Below are 23645 nucleotides of genomic sequence, written 5' to 3'. Positions count from 1 at the left end.
CGTTCCACAACAAGAGAGATCACCGCAATAAGTCCACGCACCGCAATGAAGAGCAGCCCCCGCTCGCCACAACTAGAGAAAGCCTGTGTGCAACAACGAAGACCCAACACAGCCAAAAATAAATAAATTTATTTAAAAAAAACTTCTAGAATATTAAATAAGGTATTAAGGCAGAAAGTGTTAGTTTTCCCCAGCATCTATTCTCTTCTTCATCCATAGGAAACCCTAGTTTTCAGATGAGCAAAAGGCTACTCAGAATAAAGGCTACAGTTTCCAGCATCCCTTACAACAAAGTGAAGCCATGTGACCAATGACTGACCAATGTCAGCAGAAGTATTATGTGGCAACTTCCATAAGCCACAGCAGACACCACAGTGGTCTCCCTTCTTCTTTACCCATTGTCCTTTCCTCCAACCTTCTGCCTTAAATACAGATATGAGATCTGGAACTTGGGTTATCATCTTAAAATATGAGAATGAAGACCATACCCCAGGAGTGATAGAATGAATCTGGGTACCTGAAGAGGCCATGAAGTAGGCCTACTCTACCACCCTTAACTACCTTTCTCCAGTTTTCTTGAAAAGAAGAAGAGAGAGAAATAAAACCAAACCTAATCCTAACAGATACAATTGTAATAGTGATGATCACCCTTTTACCTGAACATAATAGAAATACTACTTAGTATAATATTTGCCATTGGCTTCTTATATATACTGCTTCTCAACCTAATAAAATTTCCTTCAAACTGATTTACAAAAATTTTTTTTAATTTTTATTTTATATTGGAGCATAGTCGATTAACAATGTTGTGTTAGTTTCAGGTGTACAGCAAAGTGATTCAGTTATCCGCTTACGTGTATCTATTATTTTTCAAATTCTTACTTTTATCAAATGACTCTATTTAGATCAGCACTGTCCAACAGAACTTTCCACAACGATGGAAATGTGCATATCTGTGTTAACTCCATAGCCACGAGGCATATGTGCCTATTGAGTACTTGAAATATGGCTAGTGGGAATAAGGAACCAAATTTTTAAAAATAATTTAACTTTATTTATTCAAATTTCTACTGGAATAGCTATGTGTGGCTAGTGTCTACCATGTTGGACAGAGCAGATCCAGATAATTGTATAGATATTCTCTTTTAATCTATTAATATAAGATATTGAAATAATAGATATAGTGATATTAAACCAGCTTTCATTTCTGGAACAAGATCTACTTGGTAATGCTAGATTTGACTTGCTAATATATTATTAATGTAGTAAGATGGAGGAAATTGCATTCACCAGGATTCTTAGAGAAAGCACTATATTTGTTCAGAAGAAATGTTTCATAAGTCTCTTGGGGTAGTATGTAAGATCTTGAGGGAATGTGCAAATAACAAGGATAATGGAACTTGCCCTCCATAATAAAGGAGTATGGAATTTTATGTCCTAAACAGAAAAAATGACAGGGCAGAGTAGAGCCTGCGAGGCTGAGTACTGCATGAGGAATGAAGGAGAGACAAATAAGACATTAGTGACTCCATAGAAAGAGAACGAGAAAGAAGAGAGATTTCAGATAGTTTTCTGAAAGATTGTAAATATCACGTGATATAGTTCTTCCTCTAGTCCCCACAAATTTTCAGTAAAGTCCACAAAGATCATTAATGTTGCAGAGTGTGTGTGTGTGTGTGTGTGTGTGTGTGTGTGTTACTTATTGGACAGGTTCACAGATATTCTATTTCTTTGTCCTTCCAGACATGTAGTAGGGTTTCGTTTTCTTAACCTCTTAAAATTAGTTGCGGCTTGCACCGACCAATAAATGTGAGTGGAAGTAACATGGGTCATTTCCAGAAAGAAGTTTTTGGTGCCCATGCGTGGTTTTCCATATTCCCTTTTCCCTCTCATGGCCATGACTCAGATAGTGGAATCTCTGACAGCCTGTGTCTCTGAATGAGAACTATATACAACAGAACCCACAGTCAACCTGTGACAGACACAGTGTGAGTGGGAAATAAGTCTTTGCTGTCTTGGGCCACTAAAATTTTTAGATCGTTACTGCAACATAATCCAGTCTATTCTAACTAATAAGGAAATTGATAGCTTATAGTGGAGTGTTGCTGCATTTTAAAAAAACATTAAAATATTTGGCACTAGATTTAGGAATGGGAGGTAGATGGTGAAGAAAACATTGAGCACGAAAAGATGAAAATCTATTTTATACAGTGAGAAATCATTTGGAACAAGGTAGAGAAAACAAAGACATACAGCAAAATGGGAAATACGTCCAGAAAAGAATTATGGTTACACCTATTGGTACATGGAGCTGACTGAAATCAAATAGGAAATTAGTCATGAATGTTTTTGAGTGATTTGTACTGCAAAATTCCACCAACCTGGACAAAAAATGATTCTAGACTTATGACAACCATAGGTCCCAATCTTCTATTGAACAGGAAGTGGGCCAGTAACGCTGCCTGCCCCAGTAAAGGATATAGTCCCTGATTCCCACTTCAGATATGACCAAAGAGAATAGTGGAGAAGGAAGAATCTCTTAGAGGTAGAATCTTGGTGCAATGAATAATAACAGATGTTCAAGGAGCCAAGTCAGGACTCAACCAAAGGATAATCCCCACTTCCAGAAAAGGGGCTCTTTTCACGTTACCCAACCCGTGTGTATATTGAGTGAGGGGCAGATAACATTTTAGTTCACAAGTCTCCAGATCTTGATAGAGACTCTTTATTAGGCATCACCTCCTTGTTCATGAACAGCCCATCACACATCACCCAGAGATCCTGGACTTTAAGTCTGGTTTTGTTAGACTATAGAAATTTTGGGTAGTGTCCTTTGGAGAGGGGACAATTGTATTTTGAATGTGGAAAGGAGAGTGAAGCCAGTAATTGGTGACCAGGAAGGAATTCTCTGGTAATTATTAGGACTGTTTGCAAATATTCCAGACCTTTCTACTTCCATGATGAAGGTAGGATTCTTCTTAACCTTTAAAAGTTAGATGCAGACATGTGACTTGCCTTTGCCAATGATATCTAAGTAGAAATTATATATATCATCTCTGTAACAATACATTAAGAGGCCAGAATACGATTCCCCATATTTCCTTGGGTAATCATAATGACTGCAATTTAATGATAGCAGTCATTAAATAATTTTCCAAATGGTTGATATTCTGAAAGCCTGTATCCCTATGTGAGGAAATCCCCAGCTGACCCTCAGTTGAATAAGCAAGAAATAAGCTTTCATTGTTTTAAACCACTAAGGATTTGGGGGTTTTTGTTACCCTAGCAAAACCTTGAGTATCCTGGCAGATATAATGTGATTTGAGAAACCCTAGGAAAAGGGTGAGTTCTGCACTGAATGGTGCAGGGCCAAACAGAGTCGTCTTGTGAGGACTTGTAGATAGATGTTTTCTGGGACACATTTAGGATATATGCAACTATATTCATGTATATTCATTGTTTTCTTTTTGTGCTATAATATTTCAGTTTTTATATCAGTTATGCTAGCCTTAAAAAATGGGTAGACAAATGTTATGGGTTCTCTTTTCATATGCTTTGGAAGAGTAAAAGGAACAAAGGAATGATCTGTGCCTTAATTCATTTTTTAAGTTCACCTATAAAACCATTTTGATCAGAATTATTTCACTCGCAAGTGAAAGACTCCTAAATTAAACTAGCTTTAGCAAAAGAAAGAAAGAAAGGAAGGAAGGAAGGAAGGAAGGAAGGAAGGAAGGAAGGAAGGAAGGAAGGAAGGGAGGAAGGGAGGAAGGGAGGAAGGGAGGGAGGGAGGGAGGGGGAAAGAATGATGGAAGGGAGGGAGGGAGGGAGGAGGGAAGGAGGGAGGAGGGAAGGAGGGAGGAGGGAAGGAGGGAGGGAGGGAGGGAGGAGGGAAGGAGGGAGGGAGGGAGGAGGGAGGGAGGGAGGAGGGAGGGAGGGAGGAGGGAAGGAGGGAGGGAGGGAGGGAGGAGGAAAGAAGGATGGAAGGAAGGGAGGGAGGGAGGAGGAAAGAAGGAAGGAATGGAAGGAGGGAGGGAGGGAGGGAAGGAAGGAAGGGAGGGAGGGAGGAGGGAAGGAGGGAGGGAAGGAAGGAAGGAAGGAAGGAAGGGAAGAAGGAAGATGTATTGTTTCACACATAGGAAGGACAGGAGTAGCACCAAGGACTCAAACAATGCTGGAATCTTTGTCTTTTACTTTATTTCCATGTCTGAGTTCTATGTCTGCATGTGTGCCTGTCTCTCTCAGGCTCCATCTCTCAGTCAAAGAGTTTCTTATTGTGTGTCTGTCTGTCCTGTGTCACCACGCCCCTGCTCCCGATCCCTTTCTCTCCCTCTCTTTCTTGTCTTCCATTGCAGATGGGCTTAATTTATATGGGAGGGAGTTGTTGCGACCACATGTAGTTATAGGCTTACATCATTCCCATTTAGCAACCAAGACGAGGAGAACTTTTCCCACGGATGTGAACACAATATTCCCAGAAAAGACTTCGATTAACTTTACTGGGGTCACGTGCCCACCTTGGATCCTTATATACAAGGATATATACTAATATGGTTCAGCATGATTGGTTTACTTCTGTGGCCAGGAATCAGTGCAATATCCCACTATCATAATATATATAACTGAGGTGGGGGAGGAGCCACCCCCCAAAGGAAGAAGTGGTACTGACTGATAAAAGAAAAAGAAGAGAGATATAAATGTAGGGAGAAACATAATACTTAGGCAAATAAACACAGTAGATATACACCGCCCCCCCAGAAAACTGGGCTCAGCTCTGGAGGGGAATAAATCTTTGGCAACCTTTTTCAACTCCCTCCGTGGTCATTGGTCTATTTGGGTTTTCCTAACTCCACTTGAGTCAATTTTGGTAATTTATATTTTTATTAGAAAATCACTTATTTCTTCCAGATTTTCCAATGTATTGGCAAAAATTGAACAGGCTTTTCCTCATAATGTCCATCAAAATGAAAGCCAATGGCATAATGCCATGGGCAATTCCATGCAAGCAATTCTCTGGGGAACTAAACCAAAAGTATTTCAGGCTGCAGGTCTCTCTTGGTTTGGTTAATCCAGGAACAAAATTGAGTGTGTCTAAAGAACAAATGGACTGCATATCCTTCAGGCAGTTCTCCATATATATTACTTTTCACAACTGAGCTTTTGATAGGTACTGGGGAGCCGAGATTTCTAGGTTATAACCTCTGTCAAGAACCTGGAGTACAAATTATTTTACAGAGCCTCAATTTCATGTTTCATAGGTCAGTCAAAATGGAGAGAGTTGACATTCTCTTAAGAAAGCTGAGACATCTAAAATAGGACACATGTCTGAAGAGAAGAGTCCTCAATACCTTAGGTATTGAGGTAGGTAGGTCCATGGAATAAGTACTCATGGACAGGGCCAATCTCTTCTCGGATCAACTACACAGCTGAACGAAACACAAGACAGAACGACAGACAGCATTCTGTGAGAGCTCAGAAAGAGCCAGTGCACTGCCATCAGAGGGTATGGATAAAGCAGGTGGAAAAGAAAAATGACATACAGGTTTCATCACAAAAGTGGTAGTAGAGATGGGCATTATAGGATGGGAGGGACTTCAAAGGGCAGAAGGGAAGCAGAGGGGCAAGAGAGAACTTAATGAACGAGCATGTCTTGTGAAATATATGCCTTTACAGTTTAGGGAATGCCTGAAGGGATAAAACAAAGGTCGGATGAAAAGATAAACCAAACTATTATCCAGCCACTGTGAGGTAAGGAGGTCCAGGCCGAATGATGTGGAAAGCGGCCACATGAATGACGCTAAAGATGATCACAAAAAGCAGAGGAAAAGTGCAGCTGAGCCCGGCCTGAATTCAAACCAACGCTGAGAAATAATAAACGGTCGTGGTTCCAAGCCACTACATTAGGATGTGGCTTGCCCTATTAGGTATACGGTCAGGTCTGGAACTGCCTGCCCAGTCTTGTGCTACCCTTATACTAAGTAGTATAGTATACTACCCTTATAGTAATATATATTTGCATTCTGAATCTAAACCCTCCTTCACAAAGGATCCTGAATTTCTTCTATGAGAAGGAGGATTACAGAGGTCCATGGATACTGAAGAAAAAAAGTAAATTCAACACCAGGTTTGTTACTTATATTGTGACTATTAACATTCACCTTGTGTGCACTTTCCTTTTCCCCACATGATAAAATGTTTCCTTTTATTACGATTTCAACAATGCTGTCTAGACGTTCAAAATCCAAGGTTCTATCTTTTTCCCATGAAGATGTACATGATGACTGACACTGACACGAGTGACACATTCACATGGGTTTATTGCAGGGGCTCTGAAAGCCCACCCCACTGACTATATAATCCTCCTGCCTTCGTTCTGTAGTGCAGCCAGTTTGGAGGGGTTAATTTTGTGAAATATTTATGAAATATTTGGGAAAATTTAGAAAGCAATTTGAAAAATCATGGAAAGTCTGTCGGAATAACTTGTTCCTTGATTCAACTTTCCTCGACAATGGGAGAAAAAAACACCCTGATTCTTTGCTTACACCATTCCCCTCTGTGAAGGCGGCCCTTCCTTCTCTTTCACACCTAGATAACTCAACCTTTGATAGCCACTTGCTATCTCTAATACGCTCTCAAAAAGCAGAAATCAATTGTTCTTTCAACTGCTTCTCCCAGCCTTTTAAATGTACTTCTATGACAGGGAACTGCGTGTTATTAAACTACTTCTGTATGTGTCTCGCACTGTGAGGACAGGTCCAGTTATCACTTTTACTTTTCCAGTTCCAGGATCAGTGCACAGCAAATAGCAGGCACTTAGTAATTCTCGGCAGAATTAAAATGAAATGTGAAAACTAAAAATGTTAACTGTTTAACAGGATGTAAATAAACTTAAATGGAAGAAAATAGTCTCAATTAATTTCGGCAGGACCTTTTTAGAAAGAAATAATTTGTGAAATGATGGGGAATAAAAGAAAAAATCAGAACCAGAACAACTCAAATAAACATGTAAAAATTGTGATTAATTCTAAAAAATAATAATGCAGTGATAGCACAATTGCTTTTTTAGCTTTCTAGTATCCTCTATTCCTTCTAGAACTTTATATCTGGCTTATAATTTGACCCCAGAAACAATTACTATATTCCAAGTCAGCATATTATCTAAGACGATATGGAGATCCTTCATCATTAATCTCAAGGCATGCGCTGAAATAGCAGGAGAATGGAGAAAAGGGGAAACAAAAATGCTGACATTTAGGACTTTAATTCTTTTACTGATCTTTATGGCCACAGAGGAAATAGAGGTAAATCAGAGGCTGAGACAACTATTATAACATTCCAAATAATATCATCAGATAATTTGGGAGCTACTACATTCACTGAAATAAGAACAGATGTCAACACAAACTATTAGAAATGCACAACCTTCCGAGACTGAACCAGGAAGAAACAGAAAATATGAACAGGCCAATCACAAGCATTGAAATTGAAACTGTGATTAAAAATCTTCCAACAGACTTCCCTGGTGGCGCAGTGGTTGAGAGTCCGCCTGACGATGCAGGGGACACGGGTTTGTGCCCCGGTCCGGGAGGATCCCACATGCCGTGCAGTGGCTGGGCCCATGAGCCATGGCCACTGAGCCTGCGCGTCCAGAGCCTGTGCTCCACAACAGGAGAGGCCACAATGGTGAGAGGCCCGCGTACCGCAAAAAAAAAAAAAAAAAAATCTTCCAACAAACAAAAGCCCAGGACCAGATGGCTTCACAGGCGAATTCTATCAAACATTTAGAGAACAGCTAACACCTATCCTTCTCAAACTCTTCCAAAATATAGCAGAGGGAGGAACACTCCCAAACTCATTCTACGAGGCCACCATCACCCTGATACCAAAACCAGACAAGGATGTCACAAAGAAAGAAAACTACAGGCCAATATCACTGATGAACATAGATGCAAAAATCCTCAACAAAATACTAGCAAACAGAATCCAACAGCACATTAAAAGGATCATACACCATGATCAAGTGGGGTTTATCCCAGGAATGCAAGGATTCTTCAATATACGTAAATCAATCAATGTGATAAACCATATTAACAAATTGAAGGAGAAAAATCATACGATCCTCTCAGTAGATGCAGAAAAAGCTTTTGACAAAATTCGACACCCATTTATGATAAAAACCCTCCAGAAAGTAGGCATAGAGGGAACCTACCTCAACATAATAAAGGCCATATATGGCAAACCCACAGCCAACATCGTCCTCAATGGTGAAAAACTGAAACCATTTCCACTAAGATCAGGAACAAGACAAGGTTGCCCACTCTCACCACTATTATTCAACATAGTTTTGGAAGTTTTAGCCACAGCAATCACAGAAGAAAAAGAAACAAAAGGAATCCAAATCGGAAAAAAAGAAGTAAAACTGTCACTGTTTGCAGATGACATGATACTATACATAGAGAATCCTAAAGATGCTACCAGAAAACTACTAGAGCTAATCAATGAATTTGGTAAAGTAGCAGGATACAAAATTAATGCACAGAAATTTCCTGCATTCCTATACACTAATGATGAAAAATCTGAAAGTGAAATTAAGAAAACACTCCGACTTACCACTGCAATAAAAAGAATAAAATATCTAGGAATAAACTTACCTAAGGAGACAAAAAACCTGTATGCAGAAAATTATAAAACACTGATGAAAGAAATTAAAGGTGATACAAACAGATGGAAAGATATACCATGTTCTTGGATTGGAAGAATCAACATTGTGAAAATGACTGTACTACCCAAAGCAATCTACAGATTCAATGCAATCCCTATCAAACTACCACTGGCATTTTTCACAGAACTAGAACAAAAAATTTCACAATTTGTATTTAAACACAAAAGACCCCGAATAGCCAAGGAAATCTTGAGACAGAAAAACGGAGCTGGAGGAATCAAGCTCCCTGACTTCAGACTATACTACAAAGCTACAGTAATCAAGACAGTATGGTACTGGCACAAAAACAGAAATATAGATCAATGGATTAGGATAGAAAGCCCAGAGATAAACCCATGTAGATATGGTTACCTTATCTTTGATAAAAGAGGAAAGAATATACAGTGGAGAAAGGACAGCCTCTTCAATAAATGTTGCTGGGAAAACTGAACAGCTACATGTAAAAGAATGAAATTAGAACACTCCCTAACACCATACACAAAAATAAACTCAAAATGGATTAAAGACCTTAGATGTAATGCCAGACACTATCAAACTGTTAGAGGAAAACATAGGCAGAACACTCTATGACATAAATCACAGCAAGATCCTTTTTGATCCACCTCCTAGAGAAATGGAAATAAAAATAAACAAATGGGACCTAATGAAACTTAAACACTTTTGAACAGCAAAGGAAACCATAAACAAGACCAAAGGACAACCCTCAGAATGGGAGAAAATATTTGCAAATGAAGGAACTGACAAAGGATTAATCTCCAAAATTTACAAGCAGCTCATGCAGCTCAATATCAGAAAAACAAACAACCTAATCGAAAAATGGGCAGAAGACCTAAATAGACATTTCTCCAAAGAAGATATACAGAGTGCTAACACACACATGAAAGAATGCTCAAAATCATTAATCATTAGAGAAATGCAAACCAAAACTACAATGAGATATCATCTCACACCAGTCAGAATGGCCATCATCAAAAAATACACAAACAATAAACGCTAGACAGGGTGTGGAGAAAAGGGAACCCTCTTGTCCTGTTGGTGAGAATGTAATCTGATACAGCCACTATGGAGAACAGTATGGAGGTTCCTCGAAAAACTAAAAGTAGAACTACCATACGACCCAGCAATCCCACTACTGGGTGTATACCCTGAGAAAACCATAATTCAAAAAGAGTCATGTTCCATAATGTTCATTACAGCTCTATTTAAAGTAGCCAGGACATGGAAGCAACCTAGGTGTCCATCAACAGATGAATGGATAAAGAAGATGTGGCACATTTGTACAATGGAATATTACTCAGCCATAACAAGAAACGAAATTGAGTTATTCGTAGTGAGGTGGATGGGCCTAGAGTCTGTCATATAGAGTAAAGTTAAGTCAGAAAGAGAAAAACAAATACCATATGCTAACACATATATATGGAATCTAAAAAAAAGATGGTCATAAAAAACCTGGGGGCAAGACAGGAATAAAGATGCAGACCTACTAGAAAATGGACTTGAGGATATGGGGAGGGGGAAGGGTAAGTTGGGACAAAGTGAGAGAGTGGCATGGACATATATACACTACCAAATGTAAAATAGACAGCTAGTGGGAAGCAGCCGCATAGCACAGGGAGATCAGCTTGGTGCTTTGTGATCACCTATAGGGGTGGGATGGGGGGTTGGGAGGGAGGGAGACACAAGAGGGAAGAGATATGGGGATACATGTATATGTATAACTGATTCACTTTGTTATAAAGCAGAAACTAACACACCATTGTAAAGCAATTATACTCCAATAAAGACATTAAAAAAAAAAGAACAGATGTCAACAAAAAGAGCAATCAAAGAAATCAGAGAAATTTCTGGAATGGAGTAGCTCCACCAGTAATTTCAAAGCCTTCCTGACTGTAGCACCCAAAGTAGACACCATGTTCCCACTCCACTGGCCATGAAGAACAGCCAGGTTAAACTAAGGTGAGGTGATCAGACATTGATTTCTTTGCCATCCATCTTTTCAATCAGCTTTATTGAAGTATAATTTACATATGATAAACTACACTTATTTAAGTATGCCATTAGAAGAATTTTGACAATTTATAACTACCACAATGTGTAACTACCACCATAATCCAGATACAGAACATTTCCTCACCCAAAAATGTTACTGTGGCTCTTTGTGGTCAACCCCATCTCACTCCCAGCCCTAGGGAACCACTTACGTGCTTTCTGTCCCAGTAGGTTACATTTTGCATTTTCTAGAATATCAATTAAACAGAATCACACAAAATGTACTATTCTTTGGCTTCTTTGATGCATAATAATATGTTTGAGATTCTTCCATGTTGTTGTGTTCCTTTCTATTTATCACGGAGCAATGTTCTGTCATATGGCTATACTACAGTTCGTTTATTCACTCACTTCTTGATGGACCTTTGAGTTGTTTCCAGTTTGGTGCTATTATGAATAAAGTTGCTATGAGTTCATGATTAAGGCTTTGTGCTGACACAAAATTTCACTTATCTTAGGTAAATACCCACACATAGAATTGCTAGATAATATAACTGCATGTTTAACTTAAACTATATAACTGTTTTCCAAAGTGTGTGTACCATTTTATACTCCTTCCAGCAATGTATAAGTTACAGATGCTCCACATCTTTGCCAACACTTGATATTGTTAACCTTTTTCATTTTTTAAGCATGCTATGGGGTCAGTAGTGGTATATCACTATAGTTTTTGTTTGCATTATTCTGATAAATAATAACGCTGAGCATCTTTTTATGTGTTTATTGACCATTTATATATCTTTTTTGCCATGTATCTGTTCAAATCTTTTGCTCATTTATTATTGGGTTGTTTGTCTTCCTATTTTTGAGTTGTCGCAGAGCTTTATGCATTCTGGATGCCAAAAGAAAATCCAGAACAAGGATAAAAGTACCTTTTTCGTATATATGTATTGAGAATAATTTCTCCCAGTCTATGTCATGCTTTCACTTCCTTATTCCAAGAATAAAAGGTTTTAATTTCAATGAAATCTAATTTATCCTTTTTAAAGATTTTACAGTTTGTACTATCTCAAAAACTATTGCCTACTCCAAAGTCACAGAGATTGTCTCATACTTTCCTCTTAAGTTTTATAGTTTTGGCTTTTACATTTAGGTCTATGATCCATTTCAAGATAGTCTTTGTGTAAAGTGTGAAGTATGTGCTGAGAGTCATTTTATTCCATGTGGATATCCAATTATCTCAACATCCTTTGTTGAAAACATGACCATTTAATCCACTGAATGACCCTGAAATCCTATCAAAAATCAATTAATGTGTGTATATATTTTTTTTCTGGACTCACTATTCTATTCCATTCATCTGTATGTCTACTCTTAGGCTAAAATTCATTATCTTAAGTCCTATAACTTTATGACATCTTGAAATTAGATAGCATAACTTCTAACTTGATTCTTATTTCTCAAATTACATTGGCTAGTCTAGATCTTCTGTATTTCCATATAAATTTGCCAATATCCATAAAAGAAAGGCTACAGGAATTTTGACTGGGACTACGTTGAATCAATAAAACAACTGGGGGAATTTTGAAATTTTAATAGCATTGATTCCTCCAATCCATGAATCTAATTATGTGCATCCCCATTTGTTTAGATCTTTAATTTTCCTCAGCAATGTATGGTAATATTCTATATGCACATATTCAATATATTTTGTTAAATTTATTTTTAGGTATTTTATTTTTATGCTAGAAAATAGTACGTGTTTCTTTTAATTTGATTTCCCAATTATTTGTTGCTAGTATTAAAAAAATTCAATAAAATTTTGTATATTGAACTTACGTCACCTGGCTAAATTCACTACTAGTTCTAGTAGTTTTTTTGCAGCTTCATTGGGGTTTTTTACATATACTATCATCTTCTACAAATAGAAAGTTTTACTTCTTTCTTTCCAATCTATACACCTATTATTTGGTTTCTTGCCTGTTGCAACAGCTATAATCTCCAGGAAAAATCTTGAATAAAAGTAGTGAAAGTACATACTCTTGCATGTTCCCAATCTTATAGGAAAAGTATCCAGTATTTCACTATTAAATATGGTATTAGTTGCTGGGTCTTCAAATTCCCTTTATCAGGTTGAAGAAGCGTCCTATATCTAGTCTCCCAAGGATCTTTTAAATCATTAATTAGTGTTGAATTTTTAAAAGTACTTTTACTGTACCTATGAAGATAATAATGTTTTTTCCCTTTTATTATTCTTTAATTACATTTGAATTACATTAATTGATTGTTGAATACTAAACCAATCTTGCATATCTGGGATAAATCTAATTTGGTCATGTGTGTTACCCTATTTATAGATGATGAATTTGATTTGCTAATATTTTGTTAAGAACTTTTCTGTGTTCCTAAGGAATAATGGTCTTATCTTTTAATATCTTTGTTATCAGAGAATTTCTGGTCTCATAAAATGACTTGGGAAGGGTTTCTTTCTCTTTTATTTCTTCAAGCTTTTATGTATGACTGGTATTATTCTTTCTTAAATTTTTGGTAGAATTCACTAGTAAGTCCATCTGAGACTAGAGTTTTCCTTGTGGGAAGGCTTTTAATTATAAATTCAAATTATTCAAAAGATATAATGCTATTCAGATTTTGTTTCTTTTTGTATCCATTTTGATTATTTGTGACTTTCACTTATGTCCATTTTCATTTATCTCAATTTTAGTAATGTATTTCTGTCCTTTATATCTTTTTTGTCTGATACAAACGTGTAAGAGTTTCTGTAGGATATATACTTAGATGCGAAATTTAGTGCTTTGTTTATCCTCTCCATTGTATCTTTATTTTCGTTTACATTAATCTCTGCTTTTATTTTTATAATTTGTTTTCTTTGACTTTCTTTTTCTTTATTCCATTTTTTTCTAACTGTATGTCTTCCTCCTTGATTTTCAACCTACATTCTTTTTCTTTAAAAAGCATTTATTACTATAAATTTCCTTCTAAATACCTCTGTTGCCCATCCCTCAAGTTTTATCCTTAGTACTTTCATTATCATTGAGCTCTAAGTATATTTTAATCTTCAATATTATTCTTTTTTGACTTAGAGTTATTTAAAAATACATTTTTAAATGTTCAAAAGTGTGGGGTTTTGCATTTTTTAATATCTTTGTTATTTTGATTGTATACCAGATTGCATTACTGACAGAAAATATGAATTACACGATACCTAATCTTTGAAATCGGTTAAGGCTTGTTTTATGGCCTAGCACATGGTCAAGTTTGTTTGTTTGTTTGTTTGCTTGTTTGTTTTAATGTTCCTCATATTCTCCAGTATAATATGCATTCTTTAATCAGTGGTCCTAGAAACATGGTTCTATACATATCTATTAACTCACAGCTGTTAAATGTGTGATTCATCTTCCATATGTTCATTATATATTTGGTCTACATGACCATCAATAATTGACAGTCATGTGTTGAAATATTCCATTCGAGTATTTCATTTGTCCACTTCTCATATAGTTTTATCAATTTTGTTCTATATATTTCGAGGGTTTATAAATTTTACATTGTATTTTAGATATTTTATTGAGCTCTGTAAATTTAGAATTACTAGAACTTCCTGTTGAAATAAACCTTTTATCATTTTTATGACTCTCTTATCCATAACTATATGTTTTGTCTTAAAGTTTAAGACAAGTTTAATATAACTACAGAAACTTGAACTTTCTTTTCGTTAGTATTTTCCTGGTATGTCTTTTTAAAATTCTTTTAATTCTTTTACTTTTCCTTCACTTTCAACCTTTCTTAGTCCCTATGTTTCAGGTGTGTTTCTTATAAACATGCAAATGGATTTTGCATTTTTATATCTAACAACCTCTGTGTTTTAGCTGATAAGTTCAGATGATTTACAGATACTGTTAGCTGGACTTGTTCCTATCATCTTGCTCTTTCTCTTTACTGTACTTTTTAATTTTTTTTTATTCTTTCTTTGAGCAAATTGTTGGTTTGCTCTCATTTAAAAAATAATTTTTATGGTAAAATACAAATAACATAAATTTGCCATTTTAATAATTTTTAAGTGTACAATTTAGTGGCATTAGTTACATTCACAATGTTGTGCAACCATCACCACTATTTCCAAAACTTTTTCATCACCCCAAACAAACTCTGTAACAATTAAACAATAATTCCCTTATTCTTCCCATCCCCCAGCCCCTGGTAACTTCAATCTACTGCTGTCTCTATGAATTTACCTATTCTTTTTTTTTTTTTTTTTTGTGGTACGCGGGCCTCTCACTGTTGTGGCCTCTCCCGTTGCGGAGCACAGGCTCCGGACGCGCAGGCTCAGCGGCCATGGCTCATGGGCCTAGTCGCCCCGCGGCATGTGGGATCTTCCCAGACCGGGGCACAAACCCGTGTCCCCTGCATCGGCAGGCAGACTCTCAACCACTGCGCCACCAGGGAAGCCCCAATTTGCCTATTCTTGATATTTCACATAAGTACACTCATGCAGTCTTTGTCCTTTTGTGTCTGGCTTATTTCACGTAGCATAAAATTGTCAAAATTCATCCATGTTGTAGCATGTATTGTAACTTCATTCCTTTTTATGTCTGAATAATATTCTATTGTATGTACATACCATAATTTGCTTATCCATTCACCTGCTGATGAACATTTGACTTGTTTCCATCTTTTCTATATTCTGAATAACTGTGCGGTAAAAATGGGTATGCAAATATCTGCTCAAGTCCCTGCTTTCAACTATTTTGGGTATATACCTAGGAGTGGAATTGTGGTTTGCTTTCTTGTTTGATTTTTTCCTTCTACTGGCTGAAGATTACAGACTCTGTGTCTACTCTTTACTGATTATCTTTTAAATAATATTGGGTTGGCCAAAAAATTCGTTTGGGTTTTTCCGTAAGACATTACGGAAAAACCCAAACGAATTTTTTGGCCAACCCAATATCTTGCATTCATAATAACTAACAGTCTATAGTTAATATTTTAACCCCCTCCATACACTACAAGGAGTTTAGAAACTTAACTCTGATATCCCCCCTCTTGGCCTACATATATTTGTTGTCTAGAATTAGGTTTGTCTTCTTTTTAACCTCATAAATTATTTATTATCATCATTATAATTATTATTACTGGTATGCTGATATGATACAAGTTAAATAATACCACTGAAAGAGTATAAGTAGAGTAAGACTTAAAAAATAAACAGGAGAAGAAAAAATAAAATCTCAATTTAAAAAAAACTGTAAAAGTATCCAGATATTTTTAGTCACTAATAAAAAAATAAATTAAAAAATTAAAATTCTCAAAAAAAAATCAATACTGTGCAGAGCAAACAAAACACCAGGGTAGCAAATTTCTGCTCAAGTTTAAAAATCTGTGATGTTAAGTTGACATCGCCACTATGTCTAACTCTGGTTTGCTCATATTTACAAACTGACAGAATATATCATTTATCTTGACTGGACTAATGAGTTCTGAACTAAGTACCTAATTTCCTTCCTCAATGCTTTATCTGTGCCTTAGCAGGCCTGTAAGGTTCAATTGTTTATTTGGTCAGCATATAATCCTTGAGTGTCTGGTACATGGCAGCACAGTTCCAGGCATGAGTAACACAGCACTGAATCCACAGATGAAAATCAATGCCTTCAGATATTATTAAACATTCCTCCAAAGACATACAAATAGCCAATAAGCACATGAAAAAATGCTCGATATCACTAATCATGAGGCAAATGCAAATCAAAACCACAATGAGATACTTCCTCACACCCATTAAGATGGCTACTATAAAGCAAAACAAAACAAAAAAACAGAAGATAACAAATGTTGGCAAGGATGTTGGGAAATTGGAATCTCGTGCATTGTTTGGAATGTAAAATGCTGTAGTCACTGTGAAAAACAGTATGGACATTTCCCAAAAAGTTCAAAATAGAACTACCATGTGATCCAGCAATTCCAATTTTGGGTACATATTCAATTGAATTGAAATCAGGGTCTCTGTGGGATATTTGGGACATCAGGGATATATGTATACCCATATTCATAGAAGCATTATTCACAACAGCTAAAATGCAGACGTCATCCAAGTGTCCATAGACAGATGACTGAATAAGCAAAAGGTGATATATACATATAATGGAATATTATTCAGCCTTAAAAAAGAAGGAAATTTTGACATAGGCCACAACATGGATTAATCTTGAGGACATTATGCTAAGTGAAATATGCCAGTCACAAGAAGAAAAATACTGTTTCATTCTAGTTATATGAGATACTTACAGTAGTCAAAATCACAGGGACAGAAAGTAGAATGGTGGTTGCTAGGAGATGAAGGAAGAGGGAAATGGGAAGCTCTTGTCTAATGGGTACAGAGTTTCAGTTTTGCAAGATGAAAAGAGTTCTGGATATGGATGGTGCTGATGGCTGCATAAAAATATGAAGGTTTTTAATACCACTGAATGTCATACATAAAAATGGTTAAGATAGTAAATTTTATGTTGTGTATATTTTACCACAATAAAGAAATTTTTAAAAAATTATTTCAAGGAGTTTACATATAGTGAGAAAGAAAGAAAATGAACAAATACACAAAACGTGATGTGTCAAATCGTGGAATGTTCTAAAGAAAAATAAAACAAGGAAGGAAGACAGGGAATGCTGGGGGTGGCCTGCAGGTGGCTGCAGTAGTCAGGGAAGACTTCACCAAGGAGATGATGCTTGAGCACAGACCTTGTGTTGGAGAGGGCTAGCTGTCCACAATCATTTGCACTCCCCTTCTTCGATTAGAACTGTCGCTACGAGGTGGCCTCTGAGCCAGGATGACATTTCCCAAGCCCTCTCACATCTGGACATAGCCATGTAACTAATTCTCATAATGGAATTTGAGCAGATGAGCTTTCTCTTACCTGTAAGCTGGGGTTTTTATGAATCTGAAGTGGCTCCTCCACTGTCTCTTTCCCTTTCTGCCAACTGAAGCAGAAGACTCTGAGGCTTTAGAGCAGGGCTGTCCGAGAGAAATACAATGTGAGCCATATACGTAATTTTAAGTTTTCTAGTAGCCACACTAATATATGTATTGTTACTTTGTGTAAAATATATATATATATATTATAGCTTTGTGTACTGGCAGTACTGTAGCCAAGGGAGTTCATCCAAGATGTGATTATTGCTAGCAGAAATGGGTTAAATTCATTTCAATAATGCATTTTTGAACCCAATATCTCCAAAATATATTCCAGTATACATTCAATATAAAATATTCATGAACACTTTATATTCTTTTTTTCAAAATCTAGTTATGTGTTTTGCACTTACAGCATATTTCCAGTACTGATGGCCACTTTTCAAGTACTCAGTAGCCACAGGTGGTACCACATTGGACATTGCAGGTTTAGAATATGCTGGAGCCAAGATGAAGGGAGGTGGGTCCCTGAATCTCCATGTGGAAGACAGCCACCCACCAACAGGATATAATAATTTTTAGTGTTATATGAGAGAAAAATAAACTTCTTTTATGTTGATCTTCCAAAGTTTTGAGGTCCATTTGTTACAGAAACTGATTCCTTGAAGTGGTGTCTTAAAAAAAACCCAAAAAACTAAAATATAGAGCATTGACTTGGCAATCAGGTAGGAGATGGCACAAAATAGACATTAGAAGCTGGAAATCAGAGACCCATGTAATGTTAAACTATTACGTGGGCACACTTGTAAGACAAAACAAGTACCTAGTGATCCTGTAGCATTAGAATAAGTCGTTTGAAAGATCCAGAATGCCAAAAGACGCTGTATTAGTCTACTAGGGCTGCCATAATAAAATACACATACAGCAAATACACAGCAGAAGTTTATTTTCTCACAGTTTGGAGGCTGGAAGTCCAAGATCAAGGTGCCAGCAGGGTTGGTTTCTGGTTAGCCCTCTCTCCTGGGCTTTCAGATGGCTGCCTTCTTGCTGTGTCTTCATATGGCCTTTTTTCTGTGCATATGTACTCCTGGTGTCTCTTCCTCTTCTTATAAGGACACCAGTCCTATTGGATTAGCGTCCCACCATTATTACATTGTTTAACCTTAATTACCTCCGTAAAGGCCCTATCTCCAAAAACAGTCACATTGAAGGTTAGGGCTTCAACATATGAATTTGAGGGGGCAAAATTCTGTCCAAAAAAGATGCTGAATGCTCCTCTCTGCACTGAACAAAGAGTTCAAGAAAGAAATGTGCTCAGGAAAGAACTGGCTAGCTTGCAAACAGAAATGGAACAGAATAAAGAAAATCTAGGAATTAAGGTGGGTTTGAGGCCTTGCAGGCTTAGAAAGTTGACTGCTTCTAGACACCAAACAGTAGGAGATAAGACCTGAAGTGTTTTGAGCAGAAGCGCCCATTAAGTTGCTTTCGTTAAGCAGAGGTGTGCAAAGCTGAAACACAGATCATGGGAACTTATTCTCTTCTCATCAAGCCTATTGCTTCAAGGGGCCTCCAGTAAGCCCCATTAAATTAAGGGAAGTATAGGGGCAAGAAAGGAAAGAAAGAGAGCAGGTGTAAGAATCACTTCTAGGAAAGAACTTGGGATATGATTACTGCACATGGAACCAACTAGAAATCAAGGGAATAATGTTTCTGAAGAATAGTGGTCTGGGCCTTACAAAGCCTGTGACTGTAAAACATCCTCCCAAGGACCTCAATATGTACCAGCAGGAAGCAGGCTGTAAAAACGGTGCGAGCTCCAAGGAGGTCATATTCCTTAATGCTCATCTTAGGTATCAGCAGAAAGGATAATGGACAAGAAGAACATCCCAGAGGCCAGAGTCAAGGACCACAGAGAAGAGTGAACAAGCAAGTTCCGCCCACTGAGCAGGAGCATGGTCTAAGGAAGAATCTGCACCACGTCCCGGGCAGGGAGCCTTCACAGCACCTGCCCAGTCGGATTCCTCATTGTTATGGACCAGTTACCGCCAAGGATCTCCCAGTCTGCCCTTTCACAAACACAAGTTTCTGTTGTGGTTATCCTGTTCCTCGTCCATATTTTTTTTTTTTTTCCCCAATACGCGGGCCTCTCACTGTTGTGGCCTCTCCCTTTGCGGAGCACAGGCTCCAGACGCGCAGGCTCAGTGGCCATGGCTCACAGGCCCAGCTGCTCCGCGGCATGTGGGATCTACCCGGACCGGGGCATGAACCCGCGTCCCCTGCATCAGCAGGCGGACTCTCAACCACTGCACCACCAGGGAAGCCCGCACTTCGTTTTTGAATTCATAGGTCTCTGGACCAAAGGAACACATTACCCAGAGTGCCTGGACTTTGTCATGGATGAGGCACCTGGGTGGTACTTTGGGTTGTTTCCTTTAGGGAGGAGGTCACATAGATATTGGGTGGCCAGGAGGCAGTCTGTGACAGAAATGACTAGCTGCCCCAGGAGTCTTTACTCCCTGTTCACAGTGTTAAAGTTTTGCTAGGACATGCTACAGAGCCAGTGACTACGATCACAGCTCCCCCTTGAATCCAGCGTGGCCCTGTGACTAGTTGTTCTCTCAAGAGGATGTGAGTACAGGTGACGTATGCCATGTCCACTGTCTGATTTCCCTTCCACTAACAAGAAACAGAGGCCCTGGGGGCCTGGCCAAAGAGACTGCAGAGTCACAAAGAGAAGGAGCCTGGGTTGCCAAAGAGTTGCCACTTACAGGAAAGCCACCCGCTATCCAGGTACACCATTATCAGCTGTTATAGGAGTGAGAGGTACACTTCTGCTTTGTTAAACGCACTGTAAATTTAAGGTTTCTTTGCTACAGAAGCGAACAGCACCTGAATTAATGCTCCTGAAAAAAGTGAAGGAGAGAGGTAAGCAGCTCTCTGGACAAAGCGCATTCCAGGCAGAGGGAACAGTCAATACACAGCCCTCAGGCAACAGAGTAAGTGTGCCCAGGGATCAGCAAGGAGCAGAGTGTGGCCAAAGCCAAGCAAACAAGGGGAAAAGCTGAAGACGATAAGATCAGAGGTGTAAAAAGAGGTCAAATCCTTAAGACCTTGCTGGCCGTTGTAAGGACTTTGGCTTTTACTTTGAATTAGTTGGGGAGCCATTGAAGTGTCTGGAGAATGAGGACATGACCTTTTCATTTGGACCACTGTAGCTGGTGCTTAGGGATAAATTACAGAGGGACAACAAATAGAGAGATCTGTTAAAACAATCCAAGGAGGAGGTGAAGGTGGCTTGGAATCAGGAGGTGATGGTGGAGGCAGGGAGCTGTGTTTGGATTCTGGGTATGTCTTTAAGGTAGTGCCAAAGGCTTCTTGTCGGAAATTCAGGCATAAATGCTATCTATGCTTCTGGTTGGCTCACGACAGACAACTATATATGCATCAAGAGCAGAAATTGGCTCCCAGCAGCTCATAAAGTACTTGGTGTCCTCAATAGTGAAAAGGGCTCTGCCAATGCATAACAGCATTATTGTTTCATTACAGGTATAAATAATTGATGTGTAGGAACTTCCCTGATGGCTCAGTGGTTAAGAATCCGCCTGCCAATGCAGGGGACACGGGTTCGAGCCCTGGTCCAGGAAGATCCCACATGCCACAGAGCCACTAAGCCCATGAGCCACAACTACTGAGCCTGTGCTCTAGAGCCTGCGTGCCACAACTATTGAGCCTGCGAGCTACAACTACTGAAGCCCGCGTGCCTAGAGCTCATGCTATGCAACAATAGAAGCCACCACAATGAGAAGCCCGCGCACCGCAACAAAGAGTAGCCCCCGCTCGCCACAACTAGAGAAAGCCCGTGCACAGCAACAAAGACCCAACGCAGCCAAAAATAAATAAAATAAAAAAATAAATTTATTAAAAAATAAATAATTGGGCTTCCCTGGTGGCGCAGTGGTTGAGAATCTGCCTGCTAATGTAGGGGACATGGGTTCGAGCCCTGGTCTGGGAAGATCCCACATGCCGCGGAGCAACTAGGCCCGTGAGCCACAACTACTGAGCCTGCGCGTCTGGAGCCTGTGCTCCGCAACAAGAGAGGACGCGATAGTGAGAGGCCAGTGCAACGTGATGAAGAGTGGCCCCCGCTTGCCACAATTAGAGAAAGCCCTTGCACAGAAAAGAAGACCCAACTCAGCAAAAATAAATAAATAAATTACTAAACTCCTACCCCCAACATCTTAAATAAATAAATAAATAATTGATGTGTAAAAAGTAAACAAAACTAACTGAAGGTCTTATGAATGCTTTCTGAGCTACCCAGCCCATAACAACTTTTCATTGAGATTTAATACTATTAAAATATATTCATCCTCAGTGCTGTCATTAATATTAACCATGAAACTGCCATTAGCCTGAGAGACAAGATTGCTTTGGATTCTTTCAAACAGTCAACTGTGATTGTTCTAAAACAAACAAAAATGGCAGGCTACCACTTTAAATAAGAAAACGATCAAGATGTCAGTTTTATAGCCATGAAAGTCAGTGAAGCTTGACTCACAGACTGCATGGAGGGTTAACCTCTCTTACTTCTAATTGCATATTTAACAAGAGAATTATTAGATAATGGTGAGAGCAAAATTAATTTCTTTCTATTGTACAAATTTTAATCCATCTCTTGCTTTTCCTTTTAAAATTTTAGTCCTATTGTTACAACATGTGGTATTCCTCTCTGGCAATACTGTCTGCTTTCCTCTCTTTATAATATGTTCTCAGTTATGCCTCAGCTGAGTTTGTAATTTTTAACTAGTTTAGAAGAGTCACTGAAAAAACATGGAATCCATTTACATAACTGTATTGTTCTCCAACTAGCAACTTTGCCTGGTTTAAGCTGACACTGACTAAGGTGGAAACTTCTTGAAATCTGTAATTGTTTTTTAAAAATCACAAGATTACAAAAGGTTTAGGAAAAGAGCAAACACAAAGTACCCTGAGGATACTCTAGCATCATGTCACTGTAATTGCAAACATCAATAAAATATTTAATCATGAGACAAGAAATCAGTAAAATGGAAAAACCAATTCCAGAGTAAATTTCAGCAAGCTTAAGAAAATAATAAAAGTGGCCACATGGGACCATAATTAAACAATAAGAAATCCAGTAAACTGGGTGCTGGAAACAGGAAGAAGTCTTTCTTGAGTCAAAAGGATAGGCAGAATTTAACATCATCAGCTAAAAGCATGTTGAAAACTGAAACAAAGAGGAATTAGACACATACGCACTCACAAAGGATATTAGACCAGTTTACTAAAGAGGTGTAAGGCCTAAGAGGGGAGAAATAAATGCAACAAAATATTGGACATTATTTGCAAAAAGCAAAACACATAAGGAATAAGAAAATATTCTCGGGACTTCACTGGCAGTCCAGTGGTTAAGACTTCACCTTCCAACGCCTGGGGTGTGGGTTCCATCCCTAGTCAGGAAGCTAAGATCCCACATGCCTTGGGGCCAAAAAACCAAAACATAAAACAGAAGCAGTATTGAACAAATTCAATAAAGACTTTAAAAATGGTCCACATCAAAAGTAAAAAACCAAAAACAAAACCAAAAAAACTTAAAAAAAAATATTCTCACTTTACTTAAACTACATAAAGCATAAGACAAAATAAAGGAAACTATGCTGCCTTACAAATAAGGACTTACAACTTTAAAAAATAACATTAAACAAAAGAATGTTTCGGCACTCCTTTGCACAAAACACAATCACTTTTGATGGGGCTTTTATAACAGACAACATGTGGAGAGGAGAGAAAGAGAACTTAATTAAAGTAATTATGGCATCATTAAAATGTAGACCAAAAGACTATGTCCTAATTTGCAAGGGCTTACAGGTCCCCATGCTAGATGGTATCATTCTTTATAAGTGCAGCCAACTATAAGAACAAAAGTCTCTGTTGTACCAACATGGACATGGCAGTTTATTGGACAGGCATGCTGTATCTAGAGATTTTACCCAC

At 38.1% G+C, this 23645-nt stretch overlaps 1 long non-coding RNA gene across 1 annotated transcript in view; it reads right to left on the bottom strand.

Moving 5' to 3' along the window:
• LOC132433252 (uncharacterized) overlaps window positions 1-23645 on the bottom strand; it is a 92787-nt gene that overhangs the window by 63558 nt on the left and 5584 nt on the right. The window contains exon 2 of the long non-coding RNA XR_009521101.1: window positions 17635-17732. This is a non-coding gene — a long non-coding RNA (uncharacterized lncRNA). The remainder of the gene's footprint in view (window positions 1-17634; window positions 17733-23645) is intronic.

This window comes from Delphinus delphis, chromosome 11 (genome assembly GCF_949987515.2).
Source record: "Delphinus delphis chromosome 11, mDelDel1.2, whole genome shotgun sequence".
In the NCBI taxonomy this organism is placed as follows: domain Eukaryota; kingdom Metazoa; phylum Chordata; class Mammalia; order Artiodactyla; family Delphinidae; genus Delphinus; species Delphinus delphis.
This window is presented reverse-complemented; position numbering and strand designations above follow the sequence as displayed.